The following is a 22,780-nucleotide window of genomic DNA, read 5'->3' on the forward strand; positions in this document are numbered from 1 at the left end:
TGGCAAGAAATATTTATTGCTTATTCCAGTCACAAGCACTCAACAGTTGTCTCTGAAATTCAGCACCACCGCAAGTCACCTGCCTCCCAGTGGCCTCCCTGCCCAGGGAGGAGCAGAACAAGATTTATCACCGTTTAAATGAGAAGCTCGACCTGCTCCAGCTTTTGTCTTTGAACTGGGATTCCTGTAGCCGAGGAGATGATGAATGCACTGATTTTCTTCCTGCTCATCCTTACACGTTATGGCACAGCTCTCCGAAGGGTACTTGATCAAAAATAATGAACGACACTCGTTCTCATCTGAGCCGAGCAGACTACAATGCCGTTATTATTAAGGATGCTTTGAGAGGCATCGGGCAAGAAGATTATTTTTGAACACTTCTGGAATTGATTAAATTAAGAGAAGTCATTTTGTCACAAGCAATTTCCTCTTTCTGACAAACACCAGCGGGTTGAACCTGTCAGATACCGAGAAAATACTTACACCAGCAACAAACAGAGAGCCTTAGCGCAGCCACCAACCGCATTCGGCTCAGAGCATGAACGCCCAACTATCCCCGGGTCGTAAGAGGATTAGAAATTCCTGGAGATTACCAGAAAACTGAACAAAATGCAGCAACCTGGTGGCGTCCAGCAGCAGAGCTGCCTAGCGGGGGGGATGAGCAGAGCGTGGAGGCCAGCCAGCGGCCTGAACCCGTGGCAGAAGTCACCCTGCCCCTCTCTGAGGAGCCACCATGGGAAACAGATGAGTCAGTGGCAGCGCCGGCCGACGCGATGTCCCAGCCATCAGATCAGATCTGCCAGCGATACCGCAGCGGGGACCTGCCTCCGTCATGGCTTACGTACCCACTCGGAAACAGATAACAGTGATACAGCCAGAGAGCTGCCACCAGGCAAACGGGCCAAGGCTTTATTTCAGACTGTGCTTAATTTGGTTCAATGTGCGGTCAGACACAAGGCAGAGGCCATATATAAATGTACATGTGTATGTGTATCAGCGGCGAGAAGCCAAAGATGCAGAGCAGGGCCGTGGAAATCACTGCTAGACCCACACGTGGGCACTCAGAGGAACACCAGCGTCCCCTCACCTCCCATAAGGTGGCTCTGTTGGGTACAGGAGTGTCAAGATTTGCCAACACAACACACCTGATAAACACCTCTACAGCTTCTTCTGGCATCTTCAGCGCCCGCTGGCTAGAGACGGGGAGAGCAGGGCCCTGAGCCTGGTCACAGAGGTGTGAGACCTGTGCCTAAGCCATGATGCACACACACACGTGCTATGTAGAGAAGCATCATCTCCTTATTTTATCTCAGGAGCCTCCGAAGGCTTAAACCACGCTCAGAAATAAGGGGGTCCAAGAGAATTACTCAAGAAATCAAGGCGGGGATATTTTTTGCTAGAAAGCCCGGTGATAAGAGAGAAAAAAGGCTGGAGTCCTCCCTCTCATTTTCCTGGATTTAACCTGCCACACAAACCTGTAGCCCCAGAGAGCGTCTTTCAGCGCCCAGGCAAAGCCTGCCCGCACCCCAGAGCCTCGCCAGCGCTCACTTCAAAAGAGCGAGCGGCCGGGGAATTCGGCTCTTGCCACTGGCACATACCAAGGATTCCAACCCATTGCTGTGCTGCTACCCAAACGCTCTCAGCAGCGCGGATTTCTGTTTTAACACGTTACAGCCGAAAAAATGCAGTCTCAGCACGGTGAGCTCGGGGTTGGTGTTGGAAACCTTTCCTTGGGTGCTGAGCGTGGACAGAAATGGGGTGAGAAGGTCTAATGCACACCGCAATCCTCCTCTTCCAGGTGTAAACTCTAGGACTCCATACATTTACCATTTTTTCTCTCTTTTTATTAGCACACGGATGATAACAGGGGTATTTTGTTAATGTCCCTTCATTACTCAAGCTTCTGTGAATTTTACCAAGCTGCTAACTGCACGTTACTCATTGCCATGTCTAGAGGAAGAGGATCCTTTATGGAAGGGCTCGTTGCTCAAGACACAAAAGCAACAAAAGGAAAACTGATGGTAAACAATAAATGCTCCTCGTGTTTAGTAGCTGTAGGCCTTTGCTAGCAGAGGCTATCCCAGCACACACAGCCACATTTAAATGGATCCTGCCCTCAGGTTCCAGCAGGAAGGGTGCACAAGCAGCCTGATGGAGGTAGAGGTGCAGCAGGACACCACCAGCACCTCTCTGCTGCTCCCCCGGTGCTATAAGCGAGCAGACACAGAAGGCAGCAGCAGCAACGCTAACTACAATTGAGTTCCACCAAAGGATTAACCAGATCACAAATTGCTAATTAAACCCTTCTTTATGATTGAGGCTTCAGTTCTTTAGGGACACGAAGGCAAAGTGTGCCAAAGACCCAGGTGGAAGTCAGCCTGAAACACCCTGCACCAGCAACGCCTGTCCGGAGGCTCTGGCTCCCTCCAAAGTCAGCCCCTTTTCAGTAACGATGTTCTCAAGCCTTTTTTTTCCCCCCCTTTTTTCTTTTTTTTAAGCTAATGGTTAATTGCTGTACTTTGTTGACAGAGGTCAATACAAAACCCTGCCTATTCCTTATGCAACAAGGCGTGCTAGCACAAAAGGCCCAAGTTTTTCAGTTCTCCGAAGCTTTCCTCGTTCTTCCCTTAGTCAACGTGACAGAACTAGAAGCTTCCCATCTTCTGCTGACATGTGCAAGTTTCCCTCCCCCCTTCCATTTTGTGGATTTTCTGCCAGTAAAACAGTTGAAAAATAAATTCCTGTGGACAGGAAATATCCTGAGCGAAGGATATCCAGCCTTACGATACTTAAAATATTATGCATTCTTCCTTATCTGTCTTCGTGAAGGCCAGCTTTCAGCACGGGCTGCCTTCAGGCAGATGGAAAGGGCTCCTTGGCACGTTGTCCAGCCTCTACCCACCACGCCAGGTGGAAGAACTCCTCCAGGGTTCCCTCTCCGCCACACTCGATGCCACTCCTTGCGTTACAGCACGAAGGGAAGAGAAGCAATGCCAGCACCGAGTGCATCCTCCCCAACCCCTCCTGATAAGGTGCTCTAAGATGAGGTTTGCAGAGCGTAATTGAAGGCCTAATCTTCTGGAGGTGGCTTGGCCTTTCAAGAGATCCCTTCACTCGATTTCCTCAACAAGGGCACTCGACAAAAGCAAACATCCTGGCTCTCTGAGGAGCCGCATTCCAGCTGAGGGGGCTCCTGGCAGGCAGGGCTGGGGCCGGCACCTCCACTTCCCACTCATCAGCTTCCCAGCCAGCCCCGGGGATGGACTGAGAGGCACAGGAACAGACCCCAGGCTGTAAATCAAGTTGCCTGGTGAGACTTTACCTCCCTGCACAGAGTTCTTGCTGCGGTCCCTGGTGCCTCACCCACGTTGCTAAGCCTGGCTCCTGGGTGGCCAGCCAGGAGCTGAAAAAAAGTTCTTCATGGGGCTGTTGTAACAGCGCCTGCACAGAAACGTGCAGCTTTTAATAAAGCCCAGTATCTCTGCGATGTAATCGGTGGCGATAGCCATGTTTTAACTTACTGTGCAGCTTTGCCTTGCTTGACCAGTTTCGGGCCCCAGCAGAACAATGCCCCGATGGCTGATTCGCATCACACAGTTTCTCAGCCGTCAGTAGTTTCTGTTTCTTAACCAACAGCGGAGCAATCTGAAAATCACTCGCCTTAAAATCAGGATTCATGCCCTTTAGGGGCCCTACGCAGCTCGCTGCCTCCTATTGTGGTGAGGACAGACGAAGCCCACAGCTGGATGTGGAGCAGCAGGGGCAGAGATCAACGTGAGATCGGTGCAGCTGATCTTCACCAGCTTTTAATTCCCCCTTGCTCAGGGCTCAGACACCCGTGAGCCACAGCAAGTTCTGGGTGTGTGAGTGTCAAAATCCGGCTTTAAGATACACTTCAAGGAGACCGGTGAGATGTAGGATCCGTGATGGGACAACGTTGAGAAAGAAAAAAAAAAAAAAAAAAAAAAAAAAGAAAGATCTTACCAAGACCTGAGGTTTCTAACAACAAGATCACCTCTCGGGAGGTTTGAGGAGATCCTCTTACCACCTGAGCCAGTCAGTTTTTGTCCTGACACAAAAAAACCTCGTCTATCTTTGACTATTTTGCACCAAATTAGCCTATCACATCGAGACATCTTGTCATCGATGTATTTCTTCACACTGCAGACTGCAGGATGCTGACCTTCAAAGCTTCCGCCCTGGTGGCTGCCTGTGCTCTGCTCTCAAACCAGCACCCGTGGCAGAACTGCCCCGGCTCCACGGGGCTGAGACCGGGTTTCCTCTGGAAGGCAGCCCCTGCCAAGCACCAGGCCCTCTAGCTGTTAAGCCCTTTGTTGTTCTTTTACACCAAAATTCACTTCCTCAGACCCGATTCACTATCACAACTCAAGTGTTAAGCTTTTTGGTTTTGCCTTAGAGCAGTGGAATTTCACTGGAGAGGCAGCTCTCCAGGAAGAGGCAGGCATCTTGTCCCAACACCAGAGGCCTGGATGCACTCAGACTTCAGTCTGCAGTGCAATAAAAGTAAAATTTCAGTGGTTTTTAAATTCTCATTTCTGTTGGCTTTGCTTTGTTACCAGGCAGAAGTCAGATCCTGCTCGGTGCCTCACATCAATAACCGATGTTCAAACCAGAATCCAAACAAATTACGCCTCGATCTGTGCACAAAGCAGAGCGTTTTGTAATAGTCTCATTTATTCCAGCATACCCAACGCCTGGGGGAAGCTCACTTCTAGAAACGTTGTACTCACAGTTTCCCAGCTGTAGCATGATTTCTCTGACGCCCAACGCCCCGCGAGCACAGCGTGCTGGAATTGGTGGCAGAACCCACTGAACCCCCCCCTCTCCATGAAGTGCGATGGTTTTGGGCACAACCCTGGGTCCCGACCCCTCTGAGAGCGCTCCAGCGCCTCACCACCGACACTCCGAGGTCCTCGAAGCAGCGAGCCTGAATATTTAAGAGCTGAAAGCCGTCTCCCCATGGCTGGGAGGTGATTTTAGCCAGCAAGCTGTGACTAGACTGCAGGGCGAGGAGGAGGAAGAGGGCTGGCAGGGCGCAGCGCCTGCCCACGGGCACGGAGGAGCGCCCGTGATGCTGGTGGAGAAGTCTTTGTCCTTAGGTGACACCGAGGCAGCCCGTACGTGCCAGAAGCGTTGTGCAATTAGCACGCTCTTAATTTTGTACCCTCGGAGAAGCTAAGTAAGTGCACTTAATCAACCGAAAATAAAGAAACGCAAAAGAAAGCGATCCAAGGAACTAATTAGTTAAAAGATGTCAAATGGAAACAAAATGAGGTGTCTAATTATATCCTATCAGTTCAAGTGTACAGCACAATGCAGGCCCAGAAAAATATGCTATTTGCTAATTTAATCAAAACAGTCCAATTAAGACACCACTGCTGAGTAATACTGGAAAGAAAAAGTTTTTTTCCAGTTATTTACAAAACCAATGCGATTGTAAAGATCTTTCTGCTGAGGTGCACTAAAATCTTTTCCATCCACTGAAGAGTCCATGCCTGATAAACAAACATCACAGCTTTCTTAGAAGAGATGTTAAATCCGCTGAGCGACAAACTTGAAACAAATTCCTAAGATTTAAGGCTTCCTCCGTGCTACCTCAATGACTATTTTACGCCATAAAACTCCTTTCAGGACAAAGAGAGAGAGAAGATTGAGTTCTCCTCCAATATTCATATAAATTGGATACTCTCCTGTATCTTCAGCTTTTATTCTCCGAGCAGCATCTCAATCTTCAGACATAACCATTAAGCCCACTGAAAAGCCAGTGCCGACAGGTATTAATTCTTCAGGGGGAAATTTCTTCAAACACCTCAGCCCCCATCATTGCATGCTTTGTCTGTCGAATGGCTCTCCAGTGCTACGGACCAGGGGAATTTCAACCTTGTTGTATCCGTTCCCTTTATTTCCACAGAGATTAGAAACTGATTTTTCCTCCTTGCTTGGCAGATAAATTGTCAGCGAGCGGCTGGCACCCAGCAAAGTTCATTTTTAGGCGCAAAAACAAGAATACCCACAGGGAATTAAAGTGATGGAAGGGGGAACCTCCTCTGGTACTCCGCCATCACCCGAACTCTGGTGCCTGTGCCGTCTCCAAAAGGATGCTCTGCTCCTTAGATTTGGGTAGAGCAGGGGAGCAAGGAACGACAAAGGAGCGTGCATTATTACAAAATACCTTATGCTGCTCTTTAATAAAACTCCTCAGCTTGAGCTCAGTATTTAGCTGAAATGGCCAAGTAACGCCCTAGCATAACTCCAGATAAGCAGCGATCTGCCTGACTTTATCAATCGCGAGCTCACAATCTGAACGGAAGCCATCGAGGATTATCAGAGCACCGACAATGGCATTTTAACAGCTTAAAAATGTCACGGTTCAGGAACAAATACCTGAAAACAATGAAGCTCTGCTGATTTCTATCAGAGAAAAGGCTACCCCTAGGCTTGTCAAATTCCTAATATTGTTACAACCTGAAAAATTGCTACCAAAGTTACACAGCAGCAGGGAAGTGAAGGATGGAGAAAAGGTAACTGAGCACTGGCACCTCAGACTTCCTTCCAAATTCAGTTTCACAGAGTAAATGGTAAGCATGTTTCTGGCATCCATTTCTGAGTTGCTGCTTTGTAACTTTTAACAAAAACAAACAAAAAACCTGTAAGCCAGCATCAGGTGGCCTGTAAGTGGCTTCTCTACTTCAGTCACAAAAATGTAGCATCCAAAACCCTTCTGTGCTCCCCGCAAACAGGAGCGGTTTTGCATAGGCATGTCCTTGTACTATTTGCAAATATTGTACAAATATGTTTTCCTTACACGTTTCCTTTCCCCTTTCTTTGTTAGGGAAAAAAAAAAAAAAAAAAAAAAAAAGCTTCAGTACAGAACGCCAAGCACCACATAAATCAGTTCCTACCGTAGGAAAGTCTCAACCATCTAAGCAAATGAGAGAAGATCAGAATTCTTTCATTAGGAGTAAAATAGATTCAATATTGGAGAATTTGTCAAGGCATACACAGTGGTTCAATGAAACTATACAAGTTAAAAAACTGGGCTTTATGGAGTTGTTTTGACTTAAGTCCAATTACTTGCATCTCAAGAAGATTCTGGGGAAGAATTCAGAGAACCATTTCTAGAAATAATCGAGAAACCTTCAGCTGCAGTCAATACATACACTCCCATCAAGCCGTATTAGCAGTACTCTACAAAACAAAACTAACCAGAGATGCTTGGAATCCCTTCTGCATTACACAGATCTTCCCAATCCAACATCCAGCATCCCAGACCTCTCTTGTGCCTGTATGTCAGTCGTCCCACCCACCCTGGTGCATGCAGACCCTGTTGCCCAATGCACTGAGCGAGTAAAGGTAGCAGCAGTAATAAACCTACCTCAACTCAGCCAAAATCCACTAACCCCGTGACTTTAAGGGCAGACCTCTCTGGATACACGTGTATAGAGAAACAAGACCTAAGGACTACATCCTTAGATTAAAAAAAGCAACAAGAAGAACTTCATTAAGTGTTGCTGTGTTTCTCAGAGTGCTTCTTGGTTGCACTCTATCAGCTCTGGCTTCTAACAAAGAAGGATATTACTTAAAGCCAATGTTGTGAGGAATTCCCATAGTTCTGGGCACAACCTGGAATCCAACACACAAATATGGACCTATTATAGATCCCTCTCTCTCTATTATTTATTCACAGCTCAGTGTTTTTGCACTAGAGTCGCGCCTGCACTTCAAAGCATGCCACTCCTCCGCCTGGAGCAAAGGGGAGCCGTGAGGAGGCAGTCAGACAGCCAAGGACAATCACTTCAAGTCAAACATCCCCCCTTCACCATTTCGGGCTTCAACATAAGCAGATCACAGCTCAGCTGCGTTCTGTCTGAACTTTTATCTCCTACCAATGCTGCAGTAATTATCCCTGACAAAAGACAGACATTAATTAACAAGCAGTGACCAAGCTTTATCTACAAAACGCTTTCTTCCCATTTGCCTGAAGTTGTCATTATGAAATACCACATTTTAGCAGCAAATAATCAGGAGATGCTCTTACCACACAGAGTTAAAACGTATAAATTGACAGCCACGGCTGGACAGCCCTGGGTAAGACAGGAGAGCACAAGAGCAGCCTCTCTCCTGAAACAGCACAGGAGAACTGCTGGGCGCAGGGGCTGCCAGGGTGCCCCGAAGAGCAGCCAGGATGGGGAGAGCCCCTGCCTGCAGCTTGTACGGCTTCTTCAGCTCCTGGCTCTTGCTGCTTTTGCCGTACGTGGCACTCCGGTGACGACGAGGTGGCTGGCAGTGCAGTGTTCCTCGCGCTGAGTAAATATAAAGACAGACAAGATCTCCGCCTAAAGCTGCTTAGGAGAAAGAGGGAAGAGCTTTTCTGAAACCTTTTCTTAGAGAGGACAAAACAGCCCCTCCCATCAAATCTGAAAAACAAAAAAGCAGTTTCGGAGGATGAAGAAATTTCAATATCCTGACAGGTAGCTAAATGACTCAGTCCCCTCCTCTTTAAGAAAAGGAAAAGAAATGAACTTGTCAAAGTGTTCTTTAAATCAGCTATTGCTTATGAAGGCAGACTACAGGAACTCCACACTCAGGAGAAAGGTGCCACAACACCGAGGAGACCTGGAGAAGGTCTCACCTCTGACATTTGTGTGTCCCCATTAGCACCCCACACGTGCCCCTGAAGCACAGCAGAAGCGGTGGCAGCAGCTTGCAGGCCTTACAGGCCGCGGCCACGCACGTCTTTGTACATCTACCCAAAGGCGTGCAGAGGTGGGTCACAGCACCTCCCCTCCTTGTACCACGATGTTTAACTAAGGGAGGTGAGCCTTCAAGTTCTGTAGGGCAAATACTTGTGGAACAGTTTCCTCCCCTACTGCCTACAGCGCGCTGAGAGCTATCGGATTTACGCCACACAAACGTAATTTATGCCACACAAACGTATTTCAAACGTAGCTTGAAGAGCAAACAAAGGCTTCCCTGCACTGTAAAAAAAAACTCTTGGTTTTATTAGCCTTCTGGATCCTTCACACCCAACCCTCTCCACAGCTGGGACCTTCATCTCCATGGCCCGTCAGGGTCACCCCGTGAGGGCTTTCCAGTCAGCACAGCCATCACGTATTGTGGCTGGGAAACGCACAGCACTTAGTGCATGCTCCTTATGTTTAAAAACAACGGGTGCTTATTTCCCAAAACTGATCAGAATTGAAAGGGGAAAACTGAGGTTTAACTACATTATAGATGTAAGGCTTCTGTTGGTTTGTTTAAAAAGAGGATTATGAAAGAAAAAGTTTGATCCTCTCATTTAAAGAAGAGGGAAACTTTGGCTAAAAACCTATCCTGATTCAGTGGTAAAATGAAGACAGTTTAAATGTAATGCAGAATAAAAATGGGTAAAGGAGAAAAAGAAGAACAGACAGTGATCAAAGTGAACTAAAACTACAGAAAATTGGTGAGTGAGGGCAAGACAAATCAGAAATAAAAATGGTCACAACTTGTAGGACACCAGAAGACAAGCTATGCTTTTAAAATAAATTTGGAAGGCCTGAAATCTAATAGTGGTACAACCCCACAGCAAAGCAGACATGAAAATACAGCTAATGATGCTGGCTTCAAAACAAAGCATTTAATAAGTTTTTCTACTCGGTATTTGGAAAGAGGCACAGAATACACTTGTAGCATGGAGATGGGTTATCTCAGTGACGAAGTCAGCCCCAAATTTTGGGGTTCAGGCCTGATCCAGCCCCTGGCATGACCCTGTCACTGACAGCAGGCCTGGACCCAGCGGGTTGGGGCAGAACGCACTGATCCCATGTCACCGGCTGGGAGGGGAGCGGGACGCCCGGTGCCATTACATGCCATTAGTGGGCACAGCCTCCAGATAAAACAATCAGAAGGCAACGGAGGCTCCTGCCGATAAGGAACTGGGAGATAGGAACATAATTGACAACATTGTTCTACTAAAACAGGTCCTGTCAAACAAATCCGAGCGCGCTCCGTGAGGAGGTTACGCGTTCGGTGGGTAAGGGCAGCTGTGTTAGCGTGTCTGCTCTGCCTCCTGCTCAGTGCCAGGCCATGCTGATAAAGGAGCTAGCACTGCTCCAGCTAAATGAAATACCTCCTGTGCAGTAAGAACCGGCCAGCTGACAGAGCACGGCTTAACCCGAGGGCTGGCAGCGTGTTTGGGAAGGAGCCGTACCACAGGTGTCGGCACGCCACCAGCACCAGCGCAGCACTGCAGGATTGATAGGGGTCCCAGACACCACAGAACAGCAAGAACCAGACAGAAGCCAGGCAGATCAGAGCCGGGCACAACAATAAAAACAAAAACCCACAGACGAGCCATGGGTGTAGATGGGATCATCCAGTGAACAGCATTTCCTCCGCTTATGGAAATTGGAGAGGCCACAGACCCCTGCCCCTGCTTGATGGGGGCATCTTGCAGCCCTGGGGAGCTCTCAAAGCACCTCCTGCTCTGCCACAAGGGTCTCACCCACAGCTCCGTGCCAGGTACTGCTCCTGCCTCTTCCCCTTTCCAGGGGACACGTCTGGCAGATGTTTTGGCAGCAGCTAGGTGACGGAGGGAGGCTCGCTGAGCTGTACCGGGCAGCAGCTCACATCCAGGAGCTGCCGTCTGCAAGTTTGCTGGGCTTTTGTTTCAAGTCTCCAGCCCTGATGGGTGCAAACAAGCCCCCAATTCTTCCACATTAACACAAAAATAAATAACTTCCCCTCCACTCCCCCCCAAGTAGCTCATAAATAAAAGCACGTTGCATGATTTTACATGTTATCAATATGTCTCATTTAAAGAGAAACCTGACTATTTGGAACAAAACCCCCCAAAACTCAGCTCAGGCACTAAAAGCAGCTCTGCCAACACGCTCCCGGGAGCCCTTGTAAGAGGGCAACGCTCAGACGAAAGCTGCACAAGGACTTGCTGCCTGATCCTCTCCCCAAGAAATGTTAACTACCCCCTGACAAAAGCACATCTGCTGAGAAAGGGAACAGCACAGGCCAGTATTAAAGCAATTTCAGTCCACCTACCAAGCAATTAGCTAGATGATGGCTTCACTGCATGCTGATTTTTCTTCTTCCAGAGTACTGGTGCAAGCATAAGAAGTAATTTGTTGTGTTTGTACAGCTACTCTCGATGTTGCAGGTGACCCACTTTGAGTTCTCCTTTCCATGTTGCAGAAAATATTTCTACTTTAGCACTGCACATCTGTTCACTAATCTATTTCATTTTTTCCCCTTTAAACATTCACGTTGTATTTCAGGGTACATTCCACCTCCCAACAAATATAGATTCAGATATTTTGATTTTTAAATACTGAAAGTCACGTTTGTGAAATACTGATCTTGTTATTTCTATTTTTTTTTCTAAGCCAAAGCATAAACAAAGTTTATCTTGTATTCTGATTTTGCTTTGAAGTCTGTGATTATCCCAAAATTAAAACGCCCCTTCCTAGAGGTTATCATTAGTACAATTTTGGATACAAACCTTCGGGCTTTACTCTGGTAAGCGATCCACTGCTTCCACAAAGCAGTCCTGGAAAACACCTTTATCGTTTGACCTGGTATTCAAAGCTCTTTGAAAACTACTTTTCTCCTCTTCTGAAGTTATGCTACATCAGGATCTTCTACCAGTAAATAAATATCCATAACAGCATATAGGAATGAAATTCCACTGTGACCATAGCTGTATACTGAAAAAACATTTTTCTTATGTCAATTCCTTAAAGAACTATTTTGCTTTGCTTTTTAATTTTGCTGTTGCAACAAACGTGTGAAGTATTTCCACCACATAATATGCCAGGACAGGTCTTTTTCTGTCCTCACACTTCACTGAAACCAGTCTTCCACTTGTACACTCATTATTCGTCCATGAAATTCCTGATGCCACGTATTGTTTCACAGCTGTGCTTGAATCTCTGTGTTAGAACTAGTCAAGTCTTCCTGCTGGCTGCAAGACGTCTCCTACTTGGACAGCTGGACTGGTTGTAGACTAAGTTTTTTGATCAAATTCTGCAGAAGTGTTTTATTTATTGATAGCTTTATGATAGATACTCATCCGCTGAAACTGCCTTTTGGCTTAAGCAGTCCTTCACGTCTCTGTGTTGTTTATGTCTCTGGCGGATTTACAGCCAGCGATTACTCCTGTGAGGCCTTGCTGCGGAGCCAGGACACTGAAGCACAATTAAGACTTTTATTTTCCATTAATTATATTTTTTTAAAAAAGCATTCTCCCAAGGACAGAAGTGAATGAATGTTGACAGATCCAATCCGCCATCCCTATATGCTTTCTGACTGAGTACAAAAATCCCAGAATCACAGACTGGTTTGGGTCAGAAGGGGCCTCAAGGCCCCCAGCTCCCTCCTGCCATGAGCAGGGACATCTCGAAGCCCATCCAGCCTGGCCTTGGGCACTGCCAGGGATGGGGCAGCCCACAGTAAAGAATTTCTTCCTGATGTCTAATCTAAACCTCCCCTCTTTCAGTTTAAGGCAGCTCCCCCCTGTCCTGTCACTTCATTCCCTGAGCACCAGTCCCTCCCCAGTTCCCCTGCCTTTAGGCACTGGCAGGCACCCATAAGGTCTCTCCAGAGCCTTCTCCTTGTCCCCTTATACTAACCCAGCAACTCAGGATGCACTGAAACAAAGTTTTATACTAGAAAAATTTATGGGAGGAAAAAGGGAGCAGACAAATGGGGAGTTACTAAGAGAGAGGGCAAAGGACCGAGATATCTGCCAGCAGAGACAAGGCCGTAACAGTCTGGAAGGTCAGAGAAACTGAAAAATGTTTTACAGCAACTTTTTCGAGCATAATATCATTCTGTCTGACTGCATAATCAAGAAATGCCAAAAGGAAGTGAAACTGTTGATGTCTAACTTTGGTGTTTTGTATGTACAAATATTGCCTTTCCAGTAACATAGCAGCTCTCACACATCCACTGAAGCAACCTATTCAGAGGCAGAAAAATTAAAACGTAGCCGTCTTGTATGTTAAAGAGATTGTGGTTGCACAAGCATCTGGATGACTTGACTGCTGTGTTTTATCCAAGAGAGATGGCTGCTGTGGAAAAGATCAGAGGTCCTGGCGGTTACACGCGGCACGGCGCTCCTTGCCCCGCTCCGTCCAGCTGCAGAATTTCCACTCCCAGGACCATTTCCTGCCCACTGAGCGAGCAGCTGAAGACCTGGACAAGAATGTCCAGCTCTGTTAACCGAGAGGGGAGAGGGTACAGATCAAACACTGTGCACACGAAACCCTGCAGAAGGAAGAAAATTGAGTTAGGCCCCAAGACTCTCCACGGCAGAGGTGCTAGCAGCTGGGGGTGCGCTGACAACCACTGCCCCAGCAGGACACACCGACCTCATGGACAGGCTTCGGAGAGGAACAGATCTGCTCTCTACGCCTAAAAGTCAGAGGATGTTTATCTTTTGTGCAGTCATCAGAAGCACCAGTGAACTTAATAAGCAGTAATAAAGATCCGTTACAGCAGCATACGGAGTTACAAAAACAAACACGCGCAGAGCGGAATCAAACAAGTCGAGTTTGCTCCAAGCTGACACGCAAGGAAGAAGCAGCAAGGCTCGTTTCATGTAATAACACGAGCGTCATTGACAACTCAGATCACTTCTGCCCAACTTTCATAGAAGTTCTGTTTTGCTGAGAACCTCAGCATTTGACTTCTTCCTCCTTAGCCGTGAAGTTCCCTGTTCATCACTTACGGCCAATAATTAACACTACAGCCCGGCTGTTCATTAACAGCGCTGTCCTAGATGGTCACGAAGGAGACCTGGAACATACCACACAGCAGCCAAACACCTCAGCGATCCATTTATCTCCCCAGCAGCCTGGTGTGGTCCAGCACCGTGCCAGAATAATGCAGCATGACATGAGCTGTGTCCCTGTGGATAAATCCATAGGATGTTTGTGACTCCCAGTAAGACACCATTCCCTCAACGGCAGCTGAAGCTAACCAGAAGGTGAAGTATCAAGGCTTTTTGGTTTGGTCCTCCAGGTGTTTTTGTGGCGTGTTTTTTGTTTTGTTTTTTAGCTGGTTGGTTTGTTTTCATCGGTACTGAGGTCCTCTTGAACTGAAACGCATTTTAGTTTTATAACAAATAAACCGAGAGGAAAACATACAAACAAAGTTGCGTAACAGGGCAATTAATCCTCCCCCCTCAGAAGATCTAATGTGTATTTCCACCTGGTAAGAGATAAGCTTGAACTTTTCAGAAGGGAGCTTAAAGCCTGCAGTTCCATGGCACGTACTGCAAGTGGAAGGTCACTTTCTTAGGTTTCGAGATATTTTGCACTGATCAAGAATCTCAAACGTTGTTAAACTCCAGAGTTCATGGACCAAAGTATCTGTAACACCAGTGCCCTTTTCCCTCCTCCAAAGCACAGAAGATCTGAGGATGCATATACATTGTTTCCTCCTGAACGAGTGACCTTAACGCAAACAGACAAGTTAAATTGAAATCCATCACTCATTTTTAATTAAGTATTTTTTGGCATCCTTTTCTCTTAATCACAGATACCACCAGACTTTTTGCATCTGGGTTGCTCTCCAGGCCCAAGCTCTCTGCAGACCATCCACGGTGCTGTAAGCCATTGGCAGCTCAACTCTTCCCATCTTCGTCACCCCTGGGTCTCAGTGCGCTACCTCCTACACATCACTGCCAAAACACGAGGTCACTTCAGTGCGTTTCCAATTTCTCATTTTCTTTTCTATAACTCTTTGTCCATAAACACCCTTAACAAACAAGCAGAAAACTTCTGGCCCGTTTCTCTAAACCAGCTCCTGGAAGACACCCACGGATTTCTCCCTGCACGGATGGCTGGTGGATGCTATTAACCGTGACACAACCTAACAGCTGAGAGCAGTGCCCCACGCTCCTGCTGGGTCAGACTTGGGCTCTTCTGGAAGCACTCAGGGCCCACACACCACAGCCTTCCTGTGTCATTTGGACCCACTTCACAGCCAAGACTTCGCCACCTTCACCGTGAGGCTGAGCACACGCCCACTGCACGTGTGGAAGGACACGTTTCCCCCCACAAATAACCTGGTATCCACATGCCTGCATTTTTACTCATGCAAGGGCCACAGGTCACACCCCGGCGTGATGGGGCGCACGGAGCAGAAGGAGCAGGACAGCGGGAAGGCAGCGCGCCGCAGCGACACTGCTGCACCCATCCCTCGCCCACATCTGATGAGCTCTGGAGGAGACAGCAAGCAGCATGCCCAAAAAGCACTGTGCATCTCTCTCTTTGGTTCCCTTGCCTGCCAGGTGCACTCACCGCCAGCTGCTCAGGGGGACGTTTCCTCTTGGCACCACGTGCTGCTCCGCAGCCCTGCTCCACATCACGAGGGCACCCGTAAGCTCCCTGCGTGACTGAGGGTGGCTTTTCGACTGCTGTACAGCCATACAGGAATATAAATCACGCTAAGATATAATTAAAAAGGGAACCCTATCTTGGTATCAGAAACCAAAGTTAGCTAATGAATAAGCTTGCTAAAGAAAGGAGAGGCGAGTGGCGCGCTGAAAAAAGCAGAAGTCCTCTGCTGGCAGAGCTCAAAGCAGAAGCAGATGCTGTGAAAACCCAGAGTAAGAAGCTGTTGCTCCTTTTCCTTGTTTTTTGACTGAGATGCTGCATCTTCTAACTTTCCAGCACAAGAAAATAAAGAAAATAAAAGATAAAGGCAGGCTTTGAAAGCAGGTTTCTTAGTCAACCTGTCAGTGCAGAAGACTTGGTACAGCTCAGTGTTCCCCGCTGAATCCTGCACAGGATGGCCCCAAGGAAGCCTGCCCTCAAGAAGTTTGCTGTCACCCTTCAGCTAGTGCAAACGAGTATGAACAAACTTCCCACCTTAAAACCCACAGCTTCAACTCCACCTCCGGTTATAGGCAGTGCTGTGCATTGGAGGAACAGCACCAACACGTTTTGGTGAAAAACACCTTGCTTTCTACCCCTCTTTCCAATTTTAATACAATTAATAAAAAGGTATCTACTGGAATGAGACTATCAAAGCATTTCCTTGAAGCTTTGAGTATCTCGCAAGGCAACAGGATATTAATATGTAAAGTGGATTAAGAATGGGGGGAAACCAGACCAAGAGTTTTAGTGCTCAAGCCAAACCATTCAAAGCACAGGAGAAAACAAAACCCAACAAGGTAACTACTCACCTACAACAAGAACAGGGCCACGATCACACGCGATTATTTAACCGTGTCTCAAGCCTGGTTCTGAGTTGAAATAGATCTAGCAGCATCAGGTACAAGATATATTCTGATTTGCCTGATCTTGTCACGAAAGCATTGCTATTAGCTGCGCTGGGGCAGTGACAAAGTGCTCGCGCATCTTTATTTGCAGGGGTTTATTTTGACCTGTAAAGTGATCCTACAGTTACCAGCTCACATCACTCGCTCCATTTAGCAAAGTTCACCCACATGTAAGTGCTTCAGGATTTAAAACACATTTTCAGAAAAGAACTAGCAAAATACCCAGGCAAAAGGCAGCGCTGTGCTGGGAAAAACACAGTTACTCTGCTGCCTGAAGCAAGAGGTGCAAAAGCACTTCAAGGCCACCCGCAGCCCCTCGTGGTCCACCAGGTAAGTCTCCTTGCAGCACCTGACCAGCACCCAGACAAAGTCTGAAGACAAAGCAAAGGGAGACCGGTCTGGCTTTCCATTTCAGGATGTGAACAGAAGCAGCCTGCTCACGAATCCAGTCCTTTTTAGCATGCCTGAAAGAACCAAACAGCAAGCACTTACAGAACGCTCCCAGTTTGTTGGCACACTGAACCACATCGTTTACAGGCTGGTGTGTGCCATTCTCATCTGCTTTAATTAACACACAGGTACTGTCCAGCGAGAGAGGTCTCTGTTCTTACTTTCAGACCATTCACTCTTTTTCAAGACAGTACCAAGAAGCATTTAGTACTGACATCCATGCAAACCAGAACACTGTCACACACATCTTGAGGAAGTGAAGCCCAAGCTGCGCGCTTTTGATTTCCATTTGATTTTCATTTCATTTTCTTTGATTTTCAGTCCCACCACCTCTCTCAGTATTTACAGAGAGTTGCTGGGGAAATTCAGGCTGCTGAGCTCAGGCATTGCACACCCAGAACCTAGAACCTCTGCAGTTCTGATCGTGTCACGGCTGCTAATTTACTCTAACAAAGTGATGCTTTTGCTCACTTGCTTGTATCAAGACATCAAAAGTAATTCTCTACTGTAATTTGATGTTACATGATACTGCAAAAAATAAAAAAAAATAAATACAGGCTCACCAAAAGGAAACCTATTCAGCGCTCTCCTTCTCTGCAAACACTATCATCTTTTTTCTCTGCTGCATTATTCCACATCAATAAATAAATAACAAGCAAAAAGCAATGTGTAATGCTTCATAACCACCAGCACAAGTGTCAGCGAGCATAAGGTCACTTATGCTATATGAATTGCCATCGAATAGGCATTTGGTTCCACAATAAAGGTTACAAGTAAAGTGGAATAAGTTCTGGCAGTTAGAAGAGAAATGGTTAGGTGATCCTGAAGCACATTAGGACGACAACTCTCTATTCCTCTGCTGCTTCTGCTACTGAGATTTAAAAAACAAAAAACAAACAAAAAAACAACAACAACAAAAAAAAACCAACATGTGTCACAGCATCGTACTTCTCTGTGTTAAGCTTGAAGAAAGAAATCACGCAGAAGTACTGAGGGCAAAAGATAACACAGAGATTTAGATTACGACACAGTCTGTTAGCATTACAGGGAATAGGGAGCTACCACGTCAAGTCAACACGCCCATGCCAAGAAACCTACAAATGCTACAAACCAAGCAGAATGAGTTTGACGTTTTGCTAGCTCAGATGAAAAGCATGGGGAGAGCTGTCCCCGACATTCTGAGGCCCTCTGAGGGTGGCGAGGGTCATCTAAAATTGTTGCTTGCTGGAGTTTTTATTAACAGCCTCTTGAGAGCCATTTCTTTTTTCTCCTTTCAAAACATTCCATATGAAACATTTCTGAAAGCATGAAGTACATGTTTAAATATATACATACACACACGTCCTATTATTAGAGCCCTGTGCGAGGACCTAATAATAGCCACGTCCATAGTCACGCTTCAGGCATTTACAGGAGCTACGTACGAAGCTCTCAAGGTACGCGCTCCTCTGCCCCAGAAGGGCTATGCGCTGAGGCAGGTGTGTTTGTAATTTCTCTAGGCTATCACCTGTGATCCCAGAAAATTTGTGGGTTTGATTTTGAATAACCGAAATCTAAAAATAATAATCAAAAAACAACAGTGGCTGAAATCCCAATCTCAGTCCATTGTGATGAAGCAGATGCCGGAACAAGCAAATGCCACAAACCTGTACCAACTGCCACCTCTGTTCTCTTTTAAAAATATTTATTTATAGACATTACATATAAATAAAAACATACACCATTAGTAATCATTTTTCACTTCATACTACATAAATAAAAGAGCATTATACATAACAGCACTTTAATAAGAGGGGTATCCACAGGGTAACCTCCCCCATATACCACATTATGAATTGTCACTGCTAGAAACCCAAGTGCCAAGTGTCTCCTGTGCACGTAGTGTAGCAGTTGGCTTGTTCTCCGTTACCCACTGATACACAATTTCCTTGTGAATAAAGGATTCCTCAGATCAAACACAATCAGCACATCTCTCAACAAGCGGCACGTTTTAACCTCCAAGCTTTTCGATGCAAAAGGTGATCCATCCTCCCACAGCACGAAACGCCACGCAGACACACTCAAAGCCACATCACCTGGACCCACTGGGGAACGCTCTTGCTCATGAACAGACTTTAACACAGACTACACTTTTCTCCCAAACTCGCTCAATAGCACCGTAGTTTTCCACCCAGAGCAGAGCGCAGATTTAACATCTGCAGCAGCACTTCTGCAAGGCAGCTAATTTCTCCAATGCCCTTACAAATTGCACAATAAATCAGGTTTAATTAGTTTGTGCTTTTTTTTTTTTTTCCTGGCAGCCTCTTCTCCAATAAAGAAGGGGCACGCACCCTTCATTTCGCACAGAGGCACTCAGAGCAAATTGGTGAACATGCGAACTGCCACATTTCAGCTGGCAAATGTTTGCGGAGTTATCTGTTTTCCACCACCCAAACATTCCTGCCTGTAGATGGCCTGTTACCGTTGTGTATCTATCGTCTCCTATTTCGACTGTTGTTTGAAGAACTTCCCTCTTCCCACATACCTTCCATCTCCAGGGACAGATCACACAGCGACACTAACCCTTGGCCGTAAACAACATTACTTTTGATATTCCTGGCTCTGAAGGATTCCCCACTGCTGCTGTTGAGCGCTGCAGACGAGATCACCTATGCAAAGTTAGCTCTGCAACGGGTTTGCAGAGCTCTGCCCCGCTGGTATTCTGCACAGCTGAGATTTACAGAGAGGTTTGCTGGCTTCCTGCACTATTTATTTTATTTGCTGTACACTGAAGTCACAGTTGTTTATAATAGCCTTCAGTAACTCGCAGTATGTTCCGATACGCTGCGACGCTCGATTTCCAGACTCGCTGCCTGCTACCACGGCATTCTTGGTCGAGAGGCCGGGATTCTCTTCCAGGGCAGCCTGGACTGCCAGTCCTCGCGCTTCCCAGGGTCACTCCAGTTTTCCTCACGTCTGCTCTGCCGAGAGGAGCAGCTAACTACACTGTGGAAAGTAATTTGCTTTACTCAGCTGCATCTGGGTTCTGAGACTTTTATGTAATTACAAGTATTTTGTACAAATTAGGAACCTCACACTACACACTGATTCATACCGTAAACTTTGCTTCTGCACTAGCGCTCACCAGACTGACAAGCTACATTTTTGAGGGAAAAGCCCATTACACTAATTGGGAAGTTCATGAATACAACCACACACAACTCTGCTCCACGATCTGTATATATTTTCTTGCACAGATTTATCAATCATAAAAGTTTAACTAACCCTAACCACTCCTCCCTCATTAAAGGGCTTAATGGAATTGACAAAGTAAAAAGGAAAAAATGTGTCTCTGCTAGGAAGAGGCACTAGGTGAGAATCTTCAAGTTCACCAAATGTTGTACGTACAATGAAAGTACAAGAACAAACGCAATTCAGACTTGGAGTTACAACCTCTGCTTATAGATATAATGTTTGCAGTACGAAGTCACAGCTCCAAGCTTCTCAGCTACAGCAGAATAGCAGCTTATTTTGGACACTAACTTTCTTCATTTCTTCGACTTCAGCCAACTATAGGCTAATGGTATGAAAAAAAAACCCTCATTGCTGTCCCAGCAGTGACCTCAAACCCAAACCAGATGAGTCCTAATGGCTCAAAAAAAATGTAAAATGTATTAACATCCACATAGACTCATCCCTGCGCTACATTATGAGCGTAAACTAGCTGGGAGACACTAGGCGGGGAAGAACAATATATGGTGCTTCTGGGGCTGTTGGCATTGCTGTCACAGCAGGGTCCCGATACAACTACAATCACAAACGCTTCAGAACTAATGAGAGGGAACCACAGAGCGCTGAAGATTAGGAGAAAAACACTAACAGACTGCTTCTGTGCGAGACCCTACATGACCCCGGGAGCACGGCCAAGAATCATTCTCTTATTGGTAGCACCGGTTGCACGCAGGTGCCAGAGGGCTGAGAGCACGGACGGAGAGGCTAGGGCAGGCAGGGTGCTTCCCTTCATGGGGGGCAGCCCGTCTGTGCCTGCCGAGGCCCCCAGGGGTGATGCATTTACCAGGGAATGATGCATTTATCCAGGTAATGATGCATTTGTCCAAGGATAAGGGCTCCCCACCAGCACACCCCGTGCGCAGGGCGGCAGCAGCTCGCCCCCATCAGCGGGGCTGAGCCCCAGCCCGCTCTGCCAGGCCAGCTGGGGAAGAAAAAAGGTTGAGAAATCACATTCTAGCCCTGAAAATGTGTGTGAGTTTGGAATCCCATTACGTAGCGTTGCTCAGCTCAGGTCAGACTGGTTGAACGCCTCCCAGGAGCGGACGCCTTACCCCCGCTGAGCCCTGGGCTCTGTGGCCGGGGACAGAGCCGCTGGGGCTGCGGGCACAGACGCGGGTGCCGCGCTCAGAAACCTGGCACCGGGTGCAGGAAGACGGCAACGACCAACACCACGCGCACAAAAAGCCCAAAAAAACGCTGAAAAAGAAACTTTGATTTTTCTGTAGCTTCGCTTCCCTGTTCGCGAAGGAGCAACTCGCACTGCCAGGCGCTGGGCCGGTACTTTTGGGTACTCGGGCAAGGAGAAACGCAATCGAAACCCCAAAAATCACTGCTAGGGAGCGAGGCTCACAGACAGCTGGGGTACAGGGCTCGGCACAGCAGCTCCCACCCCAAATCCCTTCACCAAACCCTATTTACACAGCGCATTTCTGCGAACCGGGCCAAGGAGCGGGGATGCAGCTGTGCTCCTAGCCCACGAGAGGTTAAGCTTTTAACAGCCTCTCTCCTTTTTTTTTTTTTTTTTTTTTTTTTCCGTTCCGCCTGCTGGTAGCATGCCATTTTACAGAGGTGTCTGGCGAGCCGAGCCCCGAGCCGCCAGCATTTTCCTCCCCGAAAGGGAACCGAGGGAGGGGAAGGAGAAGGCCGGGACGGGGCGAAGTTGCTGGGTGCTGTCCCCAGCCGTGCCCGGGGCTCCGGGGCTCCTCCACCTGCCCGGGGAGCCTCCAGGGAGAGCAGGGGGAGCCGTGGGGACCCCAACTTTCCGCCCAGCCCCGCGGGGCGCGGCCGCCGCCCCACCGGGGAACAAAAGGGCCGGGGCGGCCGCGGCTCCCCGCGGCGGGGGACGCGGCTCCGAGCCCAGCCCGGCTGCCCCGAGCCCTGCCCAGCCTCAAGCAAACCCGAGCGGGGAGCTCCGAGCCTCGGCGGGCTGCCGGGAGGCGCCGTGCTTACCTAGCGGGGTGCTGGTGCGGGGCGAGCCGAGCCAAGCCGAGCCGGGCAGGGCAGGGCAGGGCCGGCGGTGAGTCCCGGCTAGCTGCAGCGAGCGGCAGGAGGGCTCGGCGGGGATGCCGCCATGTCAGTGATGTCGGCACCACATGGGGCCCGCGGCCGGCCCACGCTACCGAGCGCTCTGGAGTAGAGGCTCCCGCCCAAAAGCCGCCTGACGAGAGCGGGCGGCGGCGCCCGGGCCTCCCGCTCCGCCCCGCTCCTCCCCGGGGCGGCCCCGCTGCCTCTCCCCGGCCCCCGGAGCCCGGCCCGGCCCTGCCTCACGACACCCCCTGCTCATGGCAGCCCCGCTGTGCAGGGCTGTTGGGCCGGGCCCCGCTCCCCAGATCGGCTCCTTCTGCCTCAAAACGCCCCCCGAACTTCACGCTGCTTTCCCTCCGTCACAAGTCTCTTCAATCTCCTCTTTCCCCAGAGCCTCTCCCTGCGGTGTCTCCCCGTATTGCCGCCAGCTTCCAGGAAAATGCCCCTAATTTGCTTGGGGATTGACTGATGGGACCTCTTCTTGTCGAAACTCACACTGGAAAACATCACTTCATACATAAAAGTTCAGTAAAACCCGAACGTCATACCCAACCAGGCCGGCTATTTTTATATTAACTGACCAAAGTACAGCAAAAAAATAAAAATAAAAAAGATCTGAAATAGATAGTTCCTGTGAAAACAGAAAATTAGCATTTTCACATGGGAAAGATTTTTCGGTGTGAAATGGCCAGCCAGCACTAAGTATTGTTCATTGTTAATTGCAAAAACTTT

General features: G+C 47.9%; 1 protein-coding gene across 1 annotated transcript in view; it reads right to left on the minus strand.

Moving 5' to 3' along the window:
• Positions 1–22,181, minus strand: part of FNDC3B (fibronectin type III domain containing 3B) — a 175,206-nt gene extending 153,025 nt beyond the window's left edge. Inside the window, exon 1 of the mRNA XM_082766959.1 lies at positions 21,974–22,181. The gene's annotated coding sequence lies outside the window, so the exon portion shown is untranslated. The remainder of the gene's footprint in view (positions 1–21,973) is intronic.
• Positions 22,182–22,780: the final 599 nt, after the last annotated feature.

This window comes from Aythya marila (assembly GCF_965140915.1).
Source record: "Aythya marila genome assembly, chromosome: 9".
NCBI lineage: Eukaryota > Metazoa > Chordata > Aves > Anseriformes > Anatidae > Aythya > Aythya marila.